Source organism: Notamacropus eugenii, chromosome 2 (genome assembly GCF_028372415.1).
Source record: "Notamacropus eugenii isolate mMacEug1 chromosome 2, mMacEug1.pri_v2, whole genome shotgun sequence".
Taxonomy (NCBI): domain Eukaryota; kingdom Metazoa; phylum Chordata; class Mammalia; order Diprotodontia; family Macropodidae; genus Notamacropus; species Notamacropus eugenii.
The window spans coordinates 48,642,933-48,668,038 of NC_092873.1; the positions used below are offsets into that span (position 1 = coordinate 48,642,933).

General features: G+C 40.4%; 1 long non-coding RNA gene across 1 annotated transcript; it reads left to right on the plus strand.

Moving 5' to 3' along the window:
- Positions 1-15,537: 15,537 nt before the first annotated feature.
- On the plus strand, positions 15,538-21,859 carry LOC140525095 (uncharacterized). Its single transcript, XR_011973926.1, has 2 exons — positions 15,538-15,639; positions 21,546-21,859. It is a non-coding gene; the product is annotated as an uncharacterized lncRNA (long non-coding RNA).
- Positions 21,860-25,106: the final 3,247 nt, after the last annotated feature.

Sequence of the window (25,106 nt, forward strand, 5' to 3'; positions counted from 1 at the left end):
TGTAAGGAAAGTCACACTAGGCTATTACCTCCATAGACCTAGTAAACACTATCCCACAAATCTACATTCCATCAACAGGAAGAACACATAATGATCATGCTTGAGGGTACCCTCATGCAGGGATAATTCATGCCTCCAATTCTGTAGGACCACCAATGTTTTTTAGTGATGTCTTCATACTGCTTCTTCTAAACTTCTCTCTGATGAGTTTATGTTTGAAAATCACCTTGTGGCTCTACTTCTCCCTTTAATTAATACCTAATTAAGTATTATGGTTCCCTTTAAGTATTGTGGCTCTACTTTTCCCTTTAAGTATTAAGCTGTGAGCTGCTTACCATCCATCACAGCTCTCCTGTTTCCTATCTTTCCCTCTTTCACAGCTTCTCTGATCTGTGTCCAACACATCACCCTGCTGCTCTCATGATGTCTTCCGAAACACATGCTTTTTGCTTCTAAGCCTCCTGGCATCCTCTCTTTCCAGCAACCACTAGCTTTCTCAGCTTCAGTCTGCAGAGTGTAATGACCAGGAGCATTTCCCTGACAATCACAAAGACAACTCTGATCATACAACAAAAGAAAGGTTAGAGTGCCCTCAGTCTAAATTGTCATTTCTCTTTTATCACGTACTGTATTTGAAGCTGAGATCAGAGTCCTTAATATCAGGCAACTAAATGATTTAGGATTAGAAATTCCTAACATTCTCTGATTTGCCATGTCAACGAATTTAAGCCAGAAGCAAAAGAATCAACTTCACTGTTCGCTAGGTTCTTTGTCGGTATTCCAGTCTTTATCATGTATTTCTTTCAGCAGCAAAATCCCCTATCTTTGATGCTATGTTTCAGCTAGTGAAAAGCCTCATGGTCTCCCTGTTTTAATTTCATTTTTCTGACTCTTAGAGTTTGAATATTTTATCCAAGTGATTATTGATCATTTATATTTCTTTTGAGAACTATGTATTCATATTCTTTGATCATTTGTTTATTGTGGAATAGAATTCACTCATAAATTTGGTCAAATTCCTTTTAGATTTTGGATATCAGATTCTTATAGAAATGTTTATTATAAAGATTTTTCCCAGTTCATTTCTTTCCTTTTTTTATTCTAGATGTATTATTTGTTATCGTACAAAGCACTTTTGTTTCAAGCAAATACACTAATATATGTCTCTTATAACTGCTTCTTTTGAATTATTTGCCTCTCTGCCTTTATAATAGATGGAAAATTTCACTATCTTCTGCTTTAAAATATTTTTATAGTAGGTAAATTTCAGCTAAATTACAACTGTCCCTAAGGGGCATTCAGATGAGGTGTAATTCTTCTTTACCTGAAGCCAAAACATAATTTCCTTTGTTAAATGTGGCACTAAAAAGGACATAGTCTTTCTTCCCTTAAGAAATCCTTTTCAGTTTTATCCATCTATATGAACTTTTATTTCTCAGAAGAGAACAAAATAAAACAAAGATGACTTGAAAAGTAATTCTTCATATTTTGTTCCAAGTTTTTTTTTATTTTCAGTTGGATTATGTGAATCATATCTATCATCACTATGAATAAACCAAACGTAAGTACATTTTCCATATAAAAGATCCCAGGGCCGTAAAAGATCATCTCTGAGAAATTTATTTTTTCCACAAAGGAAAAAAAACCATGTCGATCTTCATTTCTACATGACTGTTTTTAATTCGGACATCCTTTTGGTACTTAATGTCTTCTTCATAAAGTACATTACCTGCACCTACTATATTAAAGACTTATTTTTTTAAATTAACTAAATATGTTCAGTATTTTAATGTGGCCCTGAATTTTGGCCAAAGAATAATGCCATGGGATATATTTACCACTTCCTTTCCTCCCATTCATTTCTCAACCCCTTACAATATGACTTCCAAACTCACAACTGACTGCTCTCTCCAAGATCACCAGTAATATCCTAATTACAAAATCTCATAACCTCTTCTTAGTCCTTATTCTTCGAGTTCTCTGCCACTTTTGACGCTATTGACCATCATCCATGTCCCTTGCTGTATGTATTTGACCCCTTTTCTTTTCTCTTTCCATTCATCCTTGGTGATCTCATTAGCTCCCCCACATCCTTAATGATCATCTTTACCAGCACATGCTTTGAGCCTCCTCATACCAGTGCTTACCCACACTGGAAGTCCTCATATGGTGGTTTCTACTTCTCTCTTCAAAGTTCAAGAGGAGCCTAATGACTGGGGAGTGGTTTTCTTGGTGCTGTAACTTAACAAACCCTAAACCAATGTGCTTCCACCATTGATTATCAGTTAGTATAATTTACCCAACGAGACTCAATTGACTTTTAAAAATAGGTATTTACTAAGAACAGTTAATATAAAACATTCCTCCAAACCATCAATATACTGTTTCATGGGGACATACTCTTTCATGAGTTCATTTGGAATCCAAGGGGAGGTGGATTCACAATTAGAAAAACATGTGGCAAAGAAGCTTACTCACCACACCAAGAAGGCATTTTGCTGGAGTCCCAGGATAATTTTGTGCTAGAGTCCTAGCAGGGTCTTAAAGCTCCCTTTCTTCTTTGTATTTAGTGTGTCCTCAGCTCCCAGTGAAGACACTGCTATCAGTCACAGCTGTTCCAGTGTTACCAGGATAACAAGAAGTCCCAAACCTCCCAGAGGTTTACAAGGGAATCTATTCTAGAAGGAGAGAGGAAGTCAGGATGAGACAGAAGGACTCCCCTCTTGCCCTGCCAAACAATTCCTTGTTAGCGGATTGGGTTGAAATGACTTCCTTCATCAAGAGGCACAGGACCTCCCTCATCAAAAAAGGTGCTGTGTTCTATAAGCAAAGCAGAATTGAAGTAGCTCAAAAGAAATGTGAGATGCTCAGATTTAGAAAATCTATCCCAAATGTTCACATACACTACTTCCACCTAACCTGTGGTAGGCCTTTCTGAGCTTGTATTGGTCTGATCAGTCGCAATCAGCCACATTGTACCTTGACTCTAACATAGTGATGTGATTTTGGTCCTTTTCTAGAACAAAGGATGACAGTCAACCAAATATGCAAACACTGGGTTTTAAACAGTTTGACTATTTTAGCCAAAACACAGAGGACATGTCTGAGGTTCCTCAGCCAATCACAGAGCACATCATGAGATCATTCAATGGCTTCAAAGGCCTCTCACACCTAGTTTAATGCCATACAATAAAAGTATCTGAGTTAGAGTATTTTGTTAATTATGTTAAGTGGAATGATTCAATCAAACCCCATTGCTACATCTAAACACATGACTCTCAGATCTACAGATAGAGCCTTAGTTTCTTTCCTGAGCTACAATCCTATAGCACCAACTGCCTACTAGACATCTCTTCCCGGTTGATATATTGGAATCTGAAATTCAATGTGAAATTGGTCTCTGAAAATAGAATCATTTTCTCTTGCCCCAAACCTCATTCCTCTTCCTAACTTTCCTATTGCTGCAAAGAGAACTCTCATTCTTCCAGTTATTCAGGTTTAAAACCTCAGAATTATCCTTAACTCTTTCTTCCCTTTCATTTCCTTGCCAGTTGTACTTTTGACTCGAAGGTCTTTGCCACCATGACTCAGCTGTCCTCTGTCCTTCAAACTTTTCTTGTGCTTTGGGACCTTCTCACCCTGTGATATTCTTCAGACATGCCATAGGCCCAAACTTCTCCTATGTTTTCCACATCTTTTTATGTGTTCCTTCCCCAGTTCCTTGAGGACAGGCATTGTCTTCTTTTGGCTAGTATTTGTACCACAACCCTTAGGTCTTAGTGAAAACTTTTGCGTGGCCAGCCTTCTCTGCCCATATCTAAGATTTATCGACTCTGCCTCTACCATATCTCACACAAGTTTCCCTTTCTCTACACTTATATTGTTATCACCTTATTTCAGGTGCTTATCACTTCTCACCTGGACTATTCCAATTACCTCCTAATTGGTTTCCTTTGGTCCTGGTTAACTATGGGAAACTTGAAAACCCACTTCCCAAATGTGATGCAAAAAATAAACAAACAAAAAACCAAGGCCATTGATAAGTTGTTGTTGTTGTTTTTTTTAAATACACAGGAGAGACAGAATGAAGGATAGATGAGCAGGATAGATTTGAAAGTTACACACAAAATGTATATATATGCTTTAAAAAACCACATATGGTATGAAATGGAGATTCAGGATTTCAAAGAGAATTCTTAAAATAAATTCTCCAAATTAAAAAAAAAGAAAAGAAAAGAAGCCTGCTTTTAGCCCCCTCTGACTCAGCACTGAAAGACTTGTGTTTTGAGATAATGGAGAATCTCCTTTTATTGGCCATTGAGTGGGAGAGTTTATGACTCATTGGATATCTATAAATGAGTGTCTCTACCCTCAGGGACCTTTCCCCTCCCACTTATTTCAGGACTACTTCATGCCTCCTACCTCTTAGGGGTGGTATAAAGGGAAGTTTGCCCTATTCCCCGTTTCAGCTATCATGCAGCTGTGCGAATGTGTCCTGCCTGGGCAACCCTTGAACCTAGATTTTGGGCTGCCTCTTTTGTATTTTCTCTTTTCTGATCTTAGTTGAATGAGTATCTCTCCCAACATGGGCATGTGTATGTTTGGACGTGGCTATGTAAGTTTGAGAGGTCTAGTGGTCCTGAGTTCTTTTGACTGGAGCTGAATAGTGGCAAGGAGAAAAGTCCCCTGCAATTACTCTTTTTTCTTGGAGAAAATAACTACTAAGAAGAATAGTTCAAGCCTGATCCATTTTACCAGAAGAACTATACCAAGAGTTATTTGGACAGTGCAGAGCCAAGGTGAAATGCAAAATGCCTAATCAACAATCCTACAAACGATTTTATGATCTGATGAGGCTTAAGTATCAGCATCTTGAGAGGGTTTAACGCAGCACAGAATGTGTGCCCATTTCCAAAGCTGAAAGGGTCCCCTTAAGGAGAAGGAGATGCAGTGCTTCCAGCATCACAGAAATGGAAGAGTATGAAAAGCAAAAATTAACAAACAACCAGTTGGGTGGAAAAAAAAAAGAGAAGGGTAAGTGCAAATCATAGAAATGGAGAAAGGAAAACTCTTGGCATGAGAAGTAAAAATCAAAACAACATAGAGAAATGTGGGAAGATCACTGGAACATAGATTTATAAAGCACCTCAGAGGCCATCTAATTCAATGGCCTCATTTTACAGATGAGAAAAAAGAGACCCAGACTGGCAAAGTCAAGGTTCAAACTCAAATTCTTTGACCCCAAATTGATCACCCTTTCCATTGTGCCAACGTCCTGAGATACTTGATAATATATGCTGAACTTGTACGTAATATCTCACTTTGACATTTACTCTCCCATCTCCTAATGTCTAACTTGAAACTAGAATAAGGTTTCTTTTACCCTATGTCTTGAGCCATTAACCTGTGGCAGACTGACTGAGGGACTTCTCCCATACACCAAGGACATCAGTTCTGAGGTTCTGGAAGTAACCTGGTCTCTACCAGGTATCTGAGAAGAGAAAAGACCTTTGTCAAATCTCACATTTTTCTGCCTCAGTCTCAGAGAGAAGAGCTTCACTAGAGTCCTCTCCTCTCTCACAAACCAGGGACTTAACATTTATTTACACAGTACTTTCAAAACGTTTCTCTAGGCTTCATTTTTCTCATATGTAAAAGCAAAGAGTTGGATAGAACAGTCTCCAGGGTTCCTTCCAACTTTAGATCTAGGATCCTATAATATCTGAACATCCATGATCTCATTTGATCATCCTAACAATCCTGGGAGCTTGTGTGTGTGTGTGTGTGTGTGTGTGTGTGTGTGTGTGTGTGTGTGTGTGTGTGTGTGTGTGTGTGTGTGTGTGTGTGTGAAGCTACATTCTAAATCCTAGGCTTTCTACTCCCTCTGCCTCCTGCACTCCCCCATTACCAACCTTTGCCAAGTAGAGAGATCCTCAGCTGTAAAGAGCTTTCATAAGGATGAATGATTTTCTTTCAGGTACACTTCCAATGGGAATTTGCATTTTTCCATCTAGGGTCATTCTATGGCCAATTGTAAAGCAAGTGATGGGTTTGGGGAGCACTGGAAAGAACACTCACTAGATTGGAATCAGAGGGTCAAAGCCCACCTCTGCCTGTGTGATCTCAGCAAGTCTCCTCTAAAATGAAATTTAGCCTATTTGGAAGGGGGAAATAAATCTCCCCTTCTTACCCCAAAGGAAAAGTGGAGTAATGGATAGAACCATGGATTTAGAGTCAGGAAAACCTAGATTTAAGCCCCACCCAAGACACTTACTAGCTATGTGACACTGGTCAAAATATTCAGTGGTGGTACCTCAGCGTCCTCATCTGTAAAATGAAGGAGTCAGACTTGACTATTAAGTTTCCTTCTACCTCTAAATCTATGATCCTGGGATCCATCTAGCCAGTGGAGGAGAAAGTGAAGAACTTTCCCCTGTTTTCACCATTGTTTGCATTGCAAATGTACGTGTCATCCAGGTGAGCAGTTTTTTGGGTTTTTTTTTTTTTTTGAAACTGAGGGATGTTTGTGGGACAATAGGGAGAAGTCAATGTTTGGGTGAATTTTTTGAGTTTGTGTTTTGACCTGCTCAGCTTTTAGCTGAAGTAACAGTAGTACTAGGAGCATGAGGCAGGTAGTGCCCAGCCCTTGTGAATGATGAGCCCCAGAGCAAGGTGTTCTGGATTTTACACATACTGAATCACAAACCCTCTAAGGAAACAAATTGATAGTGATGATAGAGACAATGAAATGGTACAGAATCACAAGTCAGTTTAATTCAACAAACACTTAGTAATCACCTTTTTTGAGTCAGATGCTGCTGGGCATACCAAGAAAGAATCCAAATCTCTTCCCTCAAAGAGTTTATATTCTCTTGAAGAAGAAACCACATATACAACAGGAAATGAAATACAAAATATACTGAATGTAATCAGATAAACCTCCAATTCAATGTTTTCACTTTCTAAAATTATACACGGACAAGAATTGTTTGCGATCTGTACAGGTCAACATATTCTGTGACAGAATTACATTTCTCTAAAAGGATTTTAAGTGTATGAAAAACCCTGTTGCAGTAATTAGCTAATTTTAAGACTGGAGGCAACAATAGCCATTCAGGTCCAACCCCCTTGGTTGTTTTAGAGAGTTTATATTTATGAAGAGTTTAGAATCACAATTGCTCCGAGCCCCCGGTTAGGAAAATTCTTAACATTTAAGCAGAAGTTGGGCTGCCTACCTTCATCTGTTACTCTTTAGTTAATCTGTGGTCAAGGCAAAATTTGGGATCCTGGAAATGTTTGGGTCTAGAAGCAGCGTTACAGTCTGCTGAGAGAGGGACCACAAGGGGAAGTTAGTGGAAGATTCAGCCTTTCTTGTCAAGTAAATCCCTCATTCCTCTAGGAGGTGGGTACAACCGATGGACTAAGACCAAATCTTCTGCTCTGAGATGCTTGTCAGACCAATGGCCTTCCTCAGTATCTCCCTTCTTGGCCACAGCTCAGTTCTGCTCTCTCTGGTCCCCAGTTCTGTTTGACTCAGCTCTAGATGCTCCCACTCCTTCCTCACCATTGCCAGACCTTCTAAATCTAAATCTCTGCCAGACACTTGAATGACTTGTATTCTGAATTAGTCTGATTTTACAGAAGCCAAAGGGAAACTTGATCATTTCCAGTCCCAAACATTCCCATCCCAAAGCCATCCTAAACATTCTTCCTGTCATCACTCCAGTTGATCCAAAGATCACTTAGTCTAAAGTGTTTGACTAATTGATTTATTGAGACTTGTTGTTAGTTAAGGTATTAGGTTGTAACATTTTATCACTTACTTTAAAAGGAGTGGGATGATTGGACTGGCTTACTCAATGGAGTCTTGCCCTTACATATGAATATCGAGAGAGGCAGTGGGTATAGTGGATAATGAAGCAGACTCAGATCTGGGTTCGAGTGGTACCTCTGACACATTTGTTCAGTTGTGTCTGACTCTCTGTGACCCCATATGGGGTTTTCTTGGCAAAGATACTATGTGGTACCTTTAAATGAGTGATTTGCCATTTCCTTCTCCATTACATTAAGTATCTTTGCCAAGAAAACTCCATGGACAGTATTGTCATGCTAAGGTCCACAGGATCACAAAGAGTTGGACATGAATGAACAAGCAATCATAAGTATTAGATGCCTACTATGTGCTAGGCACCAGGATTCAAGAAAAAAAATTAAGCAATGACTACCCTCAGGGAGCTTACTTCTATGAGGGGGATAGCGTGTGTGAACATATGTTCTTCAAGCACAGCATACCCAGCCCAGTCCAGATTACACCTCCAAAGATGAAGGCAGCCAATCAAAAGAAGCTACCCTTACCCACATGGTAGAGGACATAGGTCTCTATATTAAACAATCTAGATATGTTCCCAAGATCCCTTGGGGGTATGTTGATGTTATCTGAACTGGGAATTCCCAGAGCAACCTAGGTTTTATATAATGCACATAGCGATGTATACACATATATGTATGTGTGTGTAGATACTGTGTGTATGTATGTATGTGAAACCTAGTCTGGTTTGGACATAGCCAGTTCAGATAACATGGAGGTATCGTTGAGGGTACCAATTTTGTATTGATTCTGTACACACACGTATCTGTACATATATGTGTGTGCATATGTATATATATACATGTATACACACATTTTATTTATATATATATATATATATATATATATATAGAGAGAGAGAGAGAGAGAGAGAGAGAAAGAGAGAGAGAGAGAAAGAGAGAGAGAGAGAAAGAGAGAACCAATGCAAAGGAGGACATTAGCAGCTGGAGATGAGGTGGGTATTAGGAAAGGTTTCCTGTAAAAGATGGTACTTGAGCTGAGCTTTAAGGGAGAATAATGTAGAGATGAGGGGAAAGAGTATCCCACTCATAGCATATGGCTAGTACAAAAGAACAGAAATGAGAGATGGCATGCCGTGTAAAAACAGCGGTCAGCTTGGTTACACCTTCCCTGCAATTGATAGAGAACTGGCTAGAGTCCTACAAGATTAAGTGACTTGTCCAGGGTCACACAGCCAGTATAGTTCAGAGGTGAGATTTGGCCCCAGGTCTTCCTGAACCAAGGCAGCCTCTCTGTCCACTATGAGATTTCGCCTCTCCATTATTAATGCAGGGGATATGTTTCCTTCTTTCCTCTCCTCTCCATCTCCCCATCTCACTGAAGAAACTGTAGCACAGAACACTTTGACCTCCCTTCTCTTCACCACTCTCTTTTCATTCTAGTTCCTCAGCCACTGTAGACACTGCAGTAAACCCTGGGGGATGGCATGATGATGCCTGCACATGTAGGGATGAAGAGAAGGAGGATCTATGGCTTCTGTAACTTCCTCTTCCCACCCCAGGACCTGTCCTGGCCTTTCTGGAAGAGGTACGGAGGAAGATGGAGGCAGGGAAGCCCTCCAAGACCTTATCTCTTCTCCTCCATCTCTCCAAGTCCCTAAGGTGTATCCATACTAGTCCTCAGGTCCCATCCCTTTCCTGACCATCCCAAGAACCTCCCATTTCCCACCTTGCCTCTAGCCCCTTTCTCTTGGACTCACCTCCCAAGTCTTCTACTCTCTTTCTTCAGGCCTCCCCCTTTCAGAACCCCTTTTTGGTCATCACAGTCCTTCTACCAAACCCTCTCCTAGGCAAGCCCTGAGCGCACCTCCCCCCAAAGGCATGGAGGGCTATAGAAATCTAGGTGTCCATTGTCCACGTGGTGAGATGGGGAAAAGTAGTTGTTCTATCTCCCATAACTACCCACAAATATATAGTGAGCAGAAGATATTTTCCAGGCCTGTCAAACTGTGCCTTGCAATGCAATTCTCCATAAAATTAGAGTTATCCTTGGTGGTAAATTTGCTTTAACTTGCAATTCGGGCCCCATCTTCTGCATGAATTCTTTCCTGACTCCCCCAGCAGCTTCCTTGGATTCGGCTTCCTTGTATATCTTCATACTATTCACTTTGCATTCATGCTGGATTATGTGTACTTCTGTTTTTCCCTTTAGAAGGCAAGTTTGTTTCACACAGAATTCTTCCACTCTTTCTCTTTGTAACTCCAGTGCCTCCAACAGAGCCTGGCACACAGTAAGCACTTAATAAAGACTTGTTGACTGATTGATGACATTTTACCTCCTCCCATCAGCACTAGTATACATTTCTCAGTAGCAGGTAGTATCAGATGAGACACTTATCAATTAAATAAGGTTTTGTGGGCTACCTGGCCACCCTCAGAGATGGCACGATATAGGGGAAGGATCTCCAGATTTGGAAGCAGAGGACTGGGATTGAATCCAATTCTACCACTTACTCCTTCAGTCAACTAAGTATTGCTCTGGGGGTACTTCTCAATTTCTTCCCTTGTATAATGGAGGTGTTGACCCTGATGGTCTCTAGGGACTCTTCCAACTTTAAATCACAAGATGCTATGTAGCCCATTGTAATGATGTAGAAATGGGTTATCAGTAGCAAAAACAAATAGAAAAACATCAACTTACCCAAACAAAAGTCTAACAAATCAACTCTAAGAACAAAAATTGAGGTTGATTTATATTTGTTTCTGATAACATGACCTAACCTAATTAAGAAGAAAAAGGACAAATTGGAGCTTTAAGTTCCTGTATTAAATCATCAGTAGAATTATTCTTATACAGAACAGATCATTGTTGAGGTATGGGGAGGGTATGATTCCATTTGTTCCATTTGGAGACCCAAAGTTTCCTTTAATATCACTAAGACAGGAATACACATGTAGGGCATCATTAAATAATGACATTGTCAACTCACTTCTCACCAGATCTGACATGGATTCCTCCCTCTGCTCTTTGGTAGCTGTGAGACTGTGAGCTAGACATGTCATGTCTCTGGGACTCAGTTTCCTCCTCTGGCAAGTACACGGGTTGGAACAGATCTCTAAGCTCTCTTCTCATTCTAAATCCCATGACGTTGTGATCCAAGTTCCCATGTAAAACCCTGGTGCCTCTTTCCATTGATTGTCCCCTATGAGCCACAAGTAGGGGAGTTGGACTTTGATCAAGCCCCCAGCATTAGAAAGCCAAGAATGTAACCACCAGGTGCTAAGAAGCTATGAAGTCTGTTTGAGTGAGTCCAGACTGGGAGCAGCTGTGTGGAGGGGATTCCTGCACCTATAACAGAAAGCAGCAGGAATGGGAGGAGAAGGGCACCTTCTCTCTTCTCTCCCTTCCTTTCTTTCCATGAGCTATGGTGTCTTGCAGCAGAATTGCTTATCTAGCAGGGAACACCCTATCCATGAGTCCGGGAATCAGTCAGTGTGAGTGGGACCAGGTAGAAATGAGAATCCGGAAGGAGCCTATTTCCTAACAAGGAGAATGGGAAACACCTGGGGAAGATGAGGCAGAGAACCATGAACTGAAGAGTGGGAGCCCAGATACGGGCAGCCACCACAAGGGGGCAGTAGGTAGGACACTAGGAGCAAGGCTGTGTGGACCAATAGTGCATGAGGAATGTGGGTCCAAACCCTGCCTCTTGAGAACCTTCTTTCCACTCACCCACTAGAGACCTAAGGCAAAATAGACCCACCCATCCAAGACACTGAGAAGCTACAGACAGAAGAAGAAGAGGGTGTCCAGACCCTGGAGAACGAGAGGTGGAAGTGACCCTTTGACACTTATTAGATGTGTGTTTCACAACCAGGAGACTCTAAATGTGGGGCTTCTCTTCCCCACTGATGCTTCCTATATTTGTGGGAAAGTGACTGAAGGTTATTAATGATCGATAAACAATCAACAAACATTTATGAAGTGCCTCCTGGGTGCCAGATTTGTAGGAAGAACATTTTGTAGTTACACTTTTTACTCTGTAAATTTAGTAAATATCTATGCTTTGAGCTAATTGAAATTTCTGCCTGACTTCAAAAGAAATATCCCAGTATAGCTACTGAGCTATATTACACACACACATACATATATACATACATACATATATATGTATATATGTGTATGTACATATACGTTTATATATCGGTACACAACACATCCTAAAATCTAGTAGAATCCTAGTAGCTGCTTTTGGGGGGGAAAGAGCCCAGTGGGCTGCTCTTCAAACATTATTCTTAATATAATAGCAATTATCTAACAGATCTGTAAAAATCAAGTGAATTAGTGTGTGCAGAGCACTTTAGAAACCTTGATGCGCTAGGTAAATACTAGCTGTTACTGTTTCTCCTTCATTTTGGAAGAGGACCAGTGACATCACAGGATGATGTCTTGACTTGGGCATGAAATAGATTTAAGTGAGACAGAGTCACACAAAGCTGTCAGCCTCACCCTCTCTCCCTGAGTCATCGAAGTCTAGTGCCAAGACAAAAGGCAGGATTGCAACGACTGGCAGTGGCCCAGGATGCTGTGGATGACCTTGGCGTCTTTGATGCCTGACCAAGCTCTAAGCCTTTCACCTCACCTGCTCGGTGGACTTTGGAACAAATTGTTCTCATCTGCCCATCCCACTGGGGGACATCTTCCCATGCTTGGGGTAGACATTCTCCTAAATCACCAATGGGTTTAAGGCCTCAATCTGGGCAGGGTGAGGCTGCTTCGGATACTTCGGTTTCTTGGAGCCACAGGTGAGAGAGCTAGGTGAACAGCCCTGAAAAGGTGTTAGTCCTCTCTGAATGCCCCCCATACCTGAAAATCTTAGCTGTTATTCCCAAGGAGATAAATAACCCCCATGTTATTTTGCTTATCATTGTGTTTTTGCTAAACTAATTAATGGCATTAAGTGTTCTATGACTTTACCTTCCTAATGTACTGCTGGGTCATGGTACTCCAGCTAGTATTTACCTAGCGCATCAAGGTTTGTAAAGTGCTCTGCATACACTAATTCACTTGATTTTTACAGTTCTGTTAGATAATTGCTATTATATTAGGAATAATGTTTGAAGAGCAGCCCATTGGGCTTTTTCCCCCCCAAATGCAGCTACTAGGATTCTACTAGATTTTAGGATATGTTGTGTACCCATATATAAATGTATATGTACATACACATATATACATAAGATTAAAAGAATCTTCAGTGGCTACTCATTGCTCACCATATGACATTTAAACTCCTTATCCTGGCATTCAAGGTCCTTGCTGATCTGACTCTATCCATTCTATCTTTTTAGCTATTTTTTCACTGCTCCACTGTACTTACTCTTTGTGCCAAACTGGATAATTTATAGAATTACAGACTCAGAATTAGAAGGGACCTCAGAGGTCATCTAATCTAACTTCTACCTTTTACAAGATCACTAATGATTGGCCAGGTGGCCCTGCCTCTTAAGGGGTAGTAAGTCATGGTGGAAACAATGCAAGATTTGTCATGGGAAAACTTGGGTTAAAATCCTGCCTCTAACACTTACTGCCTTTGTGACAATGGGCAAGTCACAACCTCTGCGAGCCTTAGCTTCCACATCTATAAAACGAAAATAATTCCACTGCTGGCTTTACCAGGTTAGAATAATAGCTCTGTAACTGGATGTGACTTCAGAGGATATCTAGTCCAATCCTCTCAGTGATGAGGAAATTGAGTCACAAGACGATGGTGACTTTTCCAAGGCCACAGAAGTAGTAAGCATCAGACAGGATCTGAACTTTTGAATGACTGAGTGTATTCATTAAGTGCTTACTATGTGCAAAACATTGTGTAAGCTCCTATTCTAGTAGCAAAGGAAGACAGTCCTTGCTCTCCAGGGACTCCTGTTCTAAGGGTCAGAGAACATACATGGAAGGTTTCAGTTGCCAGTCAGATGGAAAGGTCCCACGGTCCTTAGGGTGCCAGGTCTTACCATTTCATGTAGCCTTCTTGCCTCAAGGAAAGCCTTTTGAAACCCCTAGGCACTAAATAAATGTGAACTTTTTAATCCTTTCCAATCACCGCTTTTGGACAGATCTAGTTGTTAGGAAATTCTTCCTTATATTGAGCTGAATTTGGCCTCCCAACATTTCCCCCCATTGTTCCTGGTTCTGCTTGCCTGGGCCAAGCAAAACAAGACTGAGCCCTCTCCCAGATGACAGACCCACAAATATTTTTGAAGACATCCATCAAGCTGTCGTGACCCCTCTTTGCCTTTCTTCCCTTCTCCAGACTAACTGTCCGCAGTTCCTTCCACTAATCTTGGTACCAAAGTAATGGGGGAGGGGCATTCTCTTCCCCACCCTACCCCCAGCTCTCCATACCTTTGCTCACATAGTTCCCCTGGCTTGGTATGTAGTCTCTTTATCCCCAGGTCTGTTTATTGAAATCCCTCCAAGATTCAATCCTCCCAGAGTGAATGAATGAAGCATTTATTAAGGGCTTACCAGGTGCCAAGCTGTGTGCTAAGCCTTAGGGCTACAAATAGAAAAGCAAGCCAGTCTCCACTCTTAAGAGGCAATCAAGACAACTCACACGGGAGTCATCCCTAATCTCCACCAGCTGAAAATAATCTTCTCTCTGCAAACATTTCATAGCATTTTCTCAGTCATCTACTCCTAGTATTTGGTCTAGACCTCTCCACGGTTCCCATTCCCTTAGAATGTAATTATGTGAAAAAAAACCCAAAAGACTATGTAATTATAATAACCAAAATTGGTCTGAGAGAAAAGGGGAAAAATGCACCTGTACCCATTCTTTGTAGAGGTACAGGGCTATAAATAGGGAACATTACATGTAGTGTCAGACCCAGTTGATATATTGATTAGGACTGCTAAGCTATGTTTTTTCCTCCTTTTAAAAAATTCACATGGGAATTGCATCACAGAATGAAGCAGACCATTTTCTCCTGTGTTATGTTTAGTTTTGTTTTATGGTGTCTCCCATTCATTTTAATTTTTCTATGTAACATGACTAAGGTGAAAATATATTTAATAAGAATGTATGTGCAAAACCTATGTAAGATTGCACACCGTCTCAGGGAGGGAGTGGGGAGAGAATGGGGAATGAGGGGGGAAGGAGCAAAAAAATCTAAAATATATGGAAGTGATTGTAGAAAATGGAAAACAAAATAATTTTTTAAAAATACTGTAATAATATATACTAAATGTAAAATTATAATATATCAAGTTAATTTATAGTATATATTCAGACATAATATGTAATAAATACAATGTGATTTTCAAAGCAAAAAAACTTCACGAGCATCCATTCTTTGTAGAGGTAGAGGGCTATGGAACATTGCATATAGTGTCAGACTAGGTTAATATATTGATTAGGACTGCTGAACTGTGTGTTTTCCTCCTTTTAAAAAATCATTGTGATAAAGGGGTAGAGGAAGCGGGAAGGGATATACTTAGAAATGAAGGTAATATATAAAAAAATTAATAAATTTTTTTCCTCCCAAACCTCAATATATTTAGGGAAGAGAAAGCATTTGAGCTAGGTGTCTAAAAGTATGTAAGACTTGAATTGACTCAGATGTCTATTTTGGGCTTGATGTAATGATGAAAATGGATGATGAGCAGGCAGATGATCCAATTCCAATTTAGCTTCTGTTTTCTCTGCCAAGGAGAATGATCTCTGGACTGGAGAGTACAGACTGAAAAGACAAAAAACGGCTAATGGGGCCTTAGAACTCGAGAGAAGGGAGGAGAGCCTCCAGCTGCCTTGGGTGAGTTGTCAGCAGGCCCAGACAAACTACCTGGGAGAAAGGCTGAGTTATGGGCCTGTTGAGGCCCTGGCAGGGATCTTTGCAAGGTCAGGAGGATTTGACAAGAGCTGCAAGGCAGGAGGAGGGGAAATGTGACCTTATCTTTCTAAAAACGAAGGGAATCGAGGCTGCAAACAGAAGGTCAATGAGGTAGACTTTGATTCCTGGCAAAATTCGAGAAGGGTTATTAAAGGGGTGGATTGTGAAAAACAGAGAGGGAATTAGTGATTACTGAAAGCCAGACAATTTCAAGAACAGGTCCAGCCAGATGAACCTCATTTTGTTTCTCGGCCAAGTGATCAGGGGAAGGGTGTAAAAAGAGTGTGGCTGGATGTGACAAAATCTCAGAGGCCAACATGGAGAGATATGGACAATAATAATAGTCAATAAAAATTTATTAAGCCCCTACTATGTGCCAGGCACGGTACTAAGCAGTTGGGATACAAAGAAAGGCAAAAGGTATTCCTTGCCTTCCAGGATCTCATCATCTAATAAGGAAGATAACACATCAATAGAAAATGAAAAAGTGGGTCATGGATCCAGTTACAGTACATGATGTAGCTCAGTGGGAAATGGTGGCCAAGGTTGCCATCTTTAAATGGAGGATCTAAGAAGTGCTTTCTGCACTTCTCTCTCCACCCTCTCCAGGGTTAGAAGGGCATTTAGATGGATATGGACTCAGTGAAATGATTGGGCCCCAAGCGAATGGGTTGATGTTGACTTGAAAGAGTGTCAGTCAAAAAGGCCCCAGGAATCTGTTCTGGTTCCTGTGATGTTGAGACTTTTTAGTGAAGACTTTTGAAGACAAATATGCACAACGAATGTGAAAGTGTCCTCCCTCTTGTAATTTGCATAGGTGGGGGACTATGGGTGTTGAATACAACATATATCTTCAGACTAGGTTGATGTGCTGGTTGGTTTTGCTAAACGGCTCTTTTCCCCTCTTTTTTTAATGCTTTGTTGTAAGGAACAGTTCATTAGAAGGGAGGAATATAGTCAGATATTTACAAAAAATAGCAATATAAAAAGAAAAAAGAATTGAAGGTGATATGAAGCCAGGAGGCCTGACACGATGGTTAACAGAATATAAAATTAATAAAGAGAAATAAAAAGTCCTGCGCCAACGTTTTTAAAAATTAGCTTCATTGCTAGACAACAATGTTCCATAAAGAGATGTGGAGGTTTGAGTAAACTGGGAATTGAATGAGTCAGTGTGATGTGACTTTTAAAAGAAAAACATGCTCTTCAGCCACATTGAAGGGGGAGGGGAAGGGAAGGGAAGAAGCCAGGCACTGGGCTAAGCACTTGACAAATATTCTCTCACAACATCCTTGGGAAGAAGGTGCTATTATTATCCTCATTTCATAGATGAGGGAACTGAGGCAGATGTAATTTAAATAACTTGTCCTGGGTGGCAATATGTGCATGAGGCAGGATTTGAATTCAGGTCTTCCTGATTGCAGGCCTCACACTTTACCCTCTGCATCACCCAGCTGCACTGAGGGGTACAGTGATTTTACAAAGAGGTGTGTGATAGTCCTCCTGTGCTCTGCCCTGGTAAGATCACATCTGGAGCAAGGTGTTTCGGCAGGCAGGGAGAGGCATGCACATTTTAGACAAGCTGAAGTATTTTCAGAGGAAGACCATAGGGATACAGGGTCACAGACCATGCCATATGAGGCTCAGATGAAGGAACTAGCCTAGACGCAAGAGTGGGGAAGGCCACATGTGGCCTTCTAGATCCTTAAGTGTGGCCTTTTGACTGAATCATTTGCACTTAAGGATCTAGAAGGCCACATGTGGCCTCAAGGCTGCAGGTTCCCTACCCTTAGAGGATGTCAGACTTGGGTGGGGAGAGGACCTGATGGCTGTTTTCATGTATTGGAAGAACTGTCACATTGCAGAGTGATTAGATCGGCTTTGTTTGGCTCCAGAGGGAAGAATTAGAAGGAAGAGATAGCAAAGAGATCTGTTAAGCTTGAAGTCAAGAAACAACATCCCTAACCTTTAGAGCTATCTAAAAAGGGGAACTGGTTGCCCCATTCCTTCAGGTCTTCAGGCAAAGGCTACACCAACACTTCTCAGGGATGATGTTGGGGTAGGGGCTCGGTGGGCCACACAGGTCCCTTCCAATTCTGAAGTTCTGGGAGCTCAGTGATTCTCTGAGATTCAATGATTTTATATGAAGATAATCAGAAACAGCTGGGTGGCACAGTGGATAGAGTGTTGGACTTAGAGTCAGGAAGACCTGAGTTAAAATCTGGCCTCAGACACTAGGTGGGAAAGTCACTTAACTCTGTTTGCCTCAGTTTCCTCATCTGTCAAATGAGCTGGAGAAGGAAATGGTAAACTACTCCAGTATCTTTGCCATGAAAATCCCAAATGGGGTCATCAAGAGTCAGACATGACTGAAAAACAACTAAATACCAACACGGTGATCAGAGGCAGTGTGGTATAGTAGAAAGAGCCCTGGGTCTGGAGTCAAGAAGACCTGAGTTTGAATCCTGCCTCAGACACTTAATAGCTGTAGTACTGGGCAAGTTCCTCAGGTCAGCACTCATTTATTAAGCACTTATTAAATGTGAGGCACTGTCCTCACATACAAGCAAAAAGTCCTTCTGTCCTCAAGGAGCTTATATTCTAATGGGGGAAGATAACACATTCAATAGAGCTGAAAAACAAGTCTGGAGCCAGGAGGGAAAGTCCCCTTGTAGGGTGGGGAAGGAAATCCAGAGAATCCGAAGATCCTGAGGAGGAATAAAAGGACCTGGCTGGCCTGGATCTTCTCCTGGAAAGGAAGGTTCTGGGAGGAACCAAACAGTCAGAGGAAGGGGCTGAGAAGACCCTCATAAAGGGTTCCCCTTAAGGAGATATTCATAAAGACTCTACCAAAGTGATAAAGGAATTCCCTGGACCAGGAGCCAGGAGGACACACAGGATGCCTTAGGCATCCTTTACACATGTTCTTTACTCCCCTTGCATTTTGAGTTTCAGCCTGCATGCATGAAAGGGGAGAGTATTCACCTATTATTTTGGGGGGATGTTTTTGTAACCACTGTTTCTTTATCAGTAACTCTCTTTTTTAAAAAAACTAATGGAGTTCAACTGATTCTGACTGATAATGGAGAGCACACTAATGGGGGCTCAAGAGTCACAGTATTAGAAAGCCCCAGCCCCTCAGAGTTACTTATAGAACCCTGAAGAAGCAGCCCTTTCTGGGGGACTAAATAGGAGTTGGAAAGAGAGCCCAGACCAGTTGCTACATATATAATGAGTTGATCTAGATGGTCCATAAAATCCCTTCCTTCTCCAAATCCTTTGAATATCAAGAAAAAAGAAAAGATAGCCTGGTCATCTTCTCGAACTAAAGGACCTGTTAAAGGGATTGGTTGACGGCACTGAACGTGTTTAACTTGGTGAAGAGAAAATTGAAGGGGGACATGGTAGCTGTGTCAAATGTCTGAAGGGTTGTGATTAGAACAAAGGAATGCTGGTAAATGTTTAACACCAACTCTTCCATAGTGTGCTTTTAAATTCAGTCTGCATCACCGATATTTTCTCCATCACTTTCTTCAACCTAGACAATCCACAAAACAATAAATCAAGCCCTGATTTGTAATTTGCCGATTTTTGAGGTGTAAATATTCACACTGAGAAGTTAAGGTTCTTTTGAGCTGGTATGAGCTGGTATGAGCTGGTTCCAGCATTTTTCCAGATTAGACAATCTATTTGAAACCTGAAGACCAAACCAAGAGCGATGGATGAGTGTTGCAAAGAAGCCAATTGACGTTGGATAGTATGAAAAATTTTCTAGGTCATGATGGAAATTCCTTTCAGGTATGGGCTGGATTAGATAGTCATTAAGGTTCATTCCAACTCTCAGATTCTGTGGTCCTGTGATTCTAACAGATAGCCAAGAGGCAGCCTGTACTATACACTCTTTTGATATCCATTCAAAGTCAAAAGGAAATACGAGTGCCCCTAAGCCCATGGGGTGGACCCCCTTGGGGGGTTTATGGGAAGACATGCTTGTGAGTCACATAGGATGTTCCAAAATAGATAAGTTATATATAGCCTGGATCATTACAGTGAGTTCCCACATCAATTAGGTCACAGAGCCATTAAACTATCAGAGTATTGGAGCAGGAGCAAAGCCAGAAAGCTATCAAGAGAGTGCCTTTTTCTGAGAATGGTGGGTTGACCAATCTGCTTACAGGGAAAGGCTCTTATTTAAGAATATTGAGATAGTTCTCATTCAGGCAACATTAATTAAACACCTGCTGTGTACAAATCACTATGCGAGGCACTGGAGGAATTAGGAAGGTTAGTTCGAATATAGAAATATGTTTTTCATGATTGCACATGTATAACCTATATCAAATTGTTTACCATCTTAGGGAGGGAAAGAAGGAAGGAGAAAATCTGGAACTCAAAGTTTTATTTTAAAAAATGAATGTTATGATGGTGCATTTATAACCTGTATCCAACCATTTTAAGAAGAGAGGAGGAGAGGGAGAAAAATTTGGAACTCAAAATTTTGTAAAAATGAATGTTAAAAAATTGTCTTTACATATAATTGAAAAAACTATTAGAATGCATGTTAAAAATTATCTTTACGTGTAATTGGAAAAAATGAAATTCTTTGTAAAAAAAAAAAATGTTTAGTTCAGACATGCTTCTTGCCCTGGTGGACCTTACAGCCTAGATTAGGCTACATGGGTAGGGTGGAGCCAGGCTATGTAGGACTTTGCATTCAAGGTAGTGGAATTTATTGTGTGATTTAAAAAGCCTTTGAGAAGGTGAGATTTTTAAAAGGGTATGTACAAAAAATGGAGGGAAAGATGCTTCAAATCACAAAAACCTGTCAAAGAGATTAACTAAAGGCCAGATTTTATTGAGGCTTCTGAGTATTATTAAAGACAATAACAGAAAAGGGGCAGAGGGTGGTGGTTGGGTTTTTATGTTTTTTTGGAAGCAAGATTAACAAGAAGGGATGAATTCCCTGTTGATGATAGTATAACATTAAAGGTTCCAACATGTAATGCAAACCACAAGTCAAGAGACAAGGGTTCTATTCTTGGCTCTATCACTAACTTGCTATGTGAATTTGAATCTCAGTTTTTCAAACAATAAAATTAAGGGATTGGGCTATATCAGTGGTTCTCAGCTTAACCCCCAGCATCATTTAGCATATTGCTCATAATATTCTGAAATTATGTACAGTTTAAAGAGCCATTGAAGAATTTTTGTGTGAATCTCTTGGACCATCATTAAGAACTACTAAATGGGAACCACTGGACTATACATGATCATTAGGGTCCTTTCTAACTCTGATAATCTAAGAATAGATGACAAGGCAAAAGTGCTCAATTTCTTCCTTCCTTAGATTCTCTCTCTAAGAGACAGAAAACTTCATACTGAAAAAAGTAGAACAAATACAGTTAAAGAGGAAATTGAAGTTTGAGCTAGGAGAAAAATCAAGAGAAATCCTAGCTTCTTTAAATGACTTCAAGACCTGATCACAATTTAATACTGGTTCCCAACTTTTTTGAGGTTGAGGCTAAAGGTTAGAATATTTTGTAGACTCCCCCCGACCCCAGCACATTATAACAGGTTGTTTGATGTGAGGAGAAAATTAAAAAACACCAAAAGTCACTATGAACTCAGGAGTAACTATAAATGAATTTATGTTTTGATAAACACAACAGCATCTATATACATTTGAAAAATTCTAATATATGTGTCAGACACATTATCTATTTAGTCTACAAAATCATTTCCTATGACGGATCTCTTGCAATAAGACCAGGATAGCCCACGGGCTCACAGGACGCAGATTGGGACATACTGATTTATGACTTTTGCAGGTGCAAGATTAGTCATCATAACTGGAGAGCTGTTGGCTGGCCCTGAAGACAGCGTGGAATAATGAAATGGGCACAAGAATTGGAGTCAGAGAACCTGGGTCGGAATCTTCATCTTTGCTTCTCCCTGGGTGACTTTGGACACTTAATCCCTCCAATCCTCAGTTTTCTCACTTGTAAAATGGGGGAAATAATGTGTGCATATTATTTTTAACATGTGGGATATTGTGAGAAGAGCGTTTTGCACACGTTAAAGTGTTACAGAGAAGGCAGTCAATCAGTAAACAATCATTAAAGTGCTTACTATGTGTAAGGCACCACTGAACTAAGTGCTGTGAGTACAAAGAAGGGCAAAAACGTTGTCTGATTCTAAGGGGGACACCATGTGGAAATAATCATGAACAGTTTATTATTAGCTGATCTTCCTCATTTGAAGGCATGGTATAGGTTGTTGAGCATATAATAAAAATCATAGCATCTTAGAGGTTCAAGATTCTACCCAATGTAAATCCTCTATAAAATATTTATGGGGCAATAATCACACATGATGAGAAGATGTGGACAGGTTCTGTTTTTCCCTGTTGAGGAAGAGTTCACATAAATGAGATTATATATGGAAGTAAACTCAACAGCAAACATTTACTAAGCATTTTCTCTATGCTAGGCACTGTGAAACACAGAGATCTGAAGACAAAATTGAGATTGTACCTGACCTCAAGGAGCTTATATTCTATGGAGTACAAAATCATTCAGTCATCACATATTTATTGTGTCTACTCCCTGCAAGGCTCAATTCTTATCCTGAAGGAGTTTACAGTCTCCTAGGGGAAGATGGTACATGCAAACAAGTATAATTAATACAAGATAAACTGGAGAGACTGGAGGGCATGTACAGGGATGAGGTGTGGCTTCCCAGAGGAGATAGTGAGCCTTGAAAGATAGAAAGGATTTTGAGAAGATATGAGGAAGGAAGTAAAGAAAGCACTGATACCAGTCAGCCATATTTATTAAGCACCTATTACGTGCCAGGCGCTGTCCTAATTGCTAGGGATACAAAAAGAGGTCTACCCTCAGAGAGTTTACAATCTTAAGGAGGAGACGATATGCAAACAAATATACACAAAGCAAGCTATGCACAGGATAAACAGGAAATGATTTTGAGAGGGAAGGTGCTAGAGTTAAGAGGTGTTAGGGAAGGTTTCCTATGGAAAGTGGCATTTTAGGTGGGACTTAAAGGAAGCCAGGGAGGTCAGTAATCAGAACAGAGGAAAGAGAGCATTTCAGGCATGGGATTCAATCAAGAGACAGTGTTTTCCTAATTTGTGTTCATTCATAGGTTCATGGATTTAGAGATGGAAGAAAATGTAAAGGTCATTCAGTATAACCCTTTTGTTTTATAGATGAGTAAATTGAGGCCCAGACAGATGGAGTAATTTGCCTTCAAACCCAGGTCCTCTGACTCCATACCCTGTGCCCTCTCCATTGTAGCACATTACCTCCAGAAGCAGCCAACTGCTCTGAATTTATAAAGACTCTTCTTGGCCCCAGTAAAGAGATAGAGTATGTTTAATTAAAAGTACTTACTATGTGGCAGGACCTACCCTAGGTGTGGGATATAAATATAAGCAAACAAGACTGTCCCTACCCTTAAGCAGACAGTTAAGTGACACCATAGTGCATACAGTGTCCGGCTTGGACTCATTTTCCTGAGTTCAAATCTGACTTTAGACACTTATCAGCTGTGTGACCCTGGGCAAGTCACTTTACTCTGCTTGCTTCAGTTTCCTCACCTGCAAAATAAGCTGAAGAAGGAAATGGCAAATCACTCCAGTATCTTTGCCAAGAAAACCCCAAATGCGGTCATGAAGAGTCAGATATGACTGGAAGGACTGAAAAACAAAACACTTAAGTTACTTACATTCTAACGGGAGAAGTCAACACATAGCTGAAAGGGTATCCCCTCAAGGGCGATGAGGTGTTGAAAAGAGTTTCGGTATGGGTAAAAAATGATTGGGGCCCTTGCTCAAAGAGTGGTCTCAATGAAGAAGCTGTCAATTAGAAGACTGGGCCTTCCAGGTGGAGGTGAGAAAATGGACCACCTCCATTTTGTTAGGGAGGTGGAGTACTATGGGTTTGGGATGCTTTGTATTCGATGAGATGTGTTTGCTGTGGCCAATGGTTTTGCTGAACTGTTTTTCTTTGTTACATGGTAAAGTCTCCTGGTGTGGGCAGCTTGGGGAGGTACATCTAGAAATGACTGGGATGTACAAATGAAAGCCATCAAAACAACTTTTAAGACCTCTATCTTTATCTCTACATGGAGAGTGTTTATTACCAAATGAATGATGGTTATGAAGGCATCTTTGCTTGTGCTTGCATGGGCTGTATTGACTCTTGTAAGCATCTTTTTCTATTTTTGTGAGTTTTTATTATTCATGAGATCAGCATGGCCAAGTGGATAGAGAGTTGGCATTGGAATTGGGCAGACCTGAGCTCAGCTTCTCCTTCTGATCCAGATGGTGATGGAACCTCCAGGCAAGTAACTCAACCTTTCAGTACCTCAGACAACTCTCTATGACTATAAATTAGAGGGGAGTCGCTGATCTGCATCTATGGAGGGAGTTTCCATAGCTGAATTTTCCTGATAAAATCACAAATCTGGACCCTCTCCCTATATAATGATAATAACAACAAAATATCTAACTAGAATTTACGTAACACTTTAAAGTTTGCAAAGCACTTTACAAATATAATCTCATTTTTATTCTTACAACAATTCCGGGGATTAGGTGCTAGTATCATCCCTGGTTTACAGATGAGGAAACTGAAACAGACAAAAATTAAGTGATTTGCTTAGGGTCACACAGCTAGTTAGTAGTTAAGGACAGGTCTGAACTTTTAACTTACTGTGTACATGCATGCACATACACTTAGTGCTTCATATTTATTAGATCTAAGAATAGATATGTGTATGTATATATGTATACACATATTAATGCTTAGTATTAATAGATCTAGGAATATATCCATACATCCACATACATATGTGTGCAATATATACACACATACATATAACTATATATTTCTATATATTCCTACATCTAATATGCACTAAACAACAATTATGGTCTTTTTATTTTTAAAGGAAAATTTTCAAGTGAACCTAGCTTATAGAAGACCCTAAAAATCTTCTCATTTTGTAGGCTGGTTGGGTTAGGACATTTTCCATAAGCTTCACAATAGAAACAACATAGTTAGAATCATACCAGAAAGGCTTCCTTCGGAGCTTGTGATCACCTTTGATTAAGGCACTTTACCATGTTGAGGTCCCCCAGCACCTCCCAAATATGTGCCATTTGATTCTTCTGAAAATCCGTCCTCTTGCGAAAGGTGAGAAGCACATAGATTCTGGAAATATTTGGATAATTTACATGAGGACAAAGGCAAAGGAAGAAACACTGTGGAGAAAAGAATGAAAAACGATATCTGATAGATACCAAAAAGGATCTCCCCAAGCCAAGTGGAGAGAATTAGGCCTCAGGCACTGATAATTGATGGAGTGGG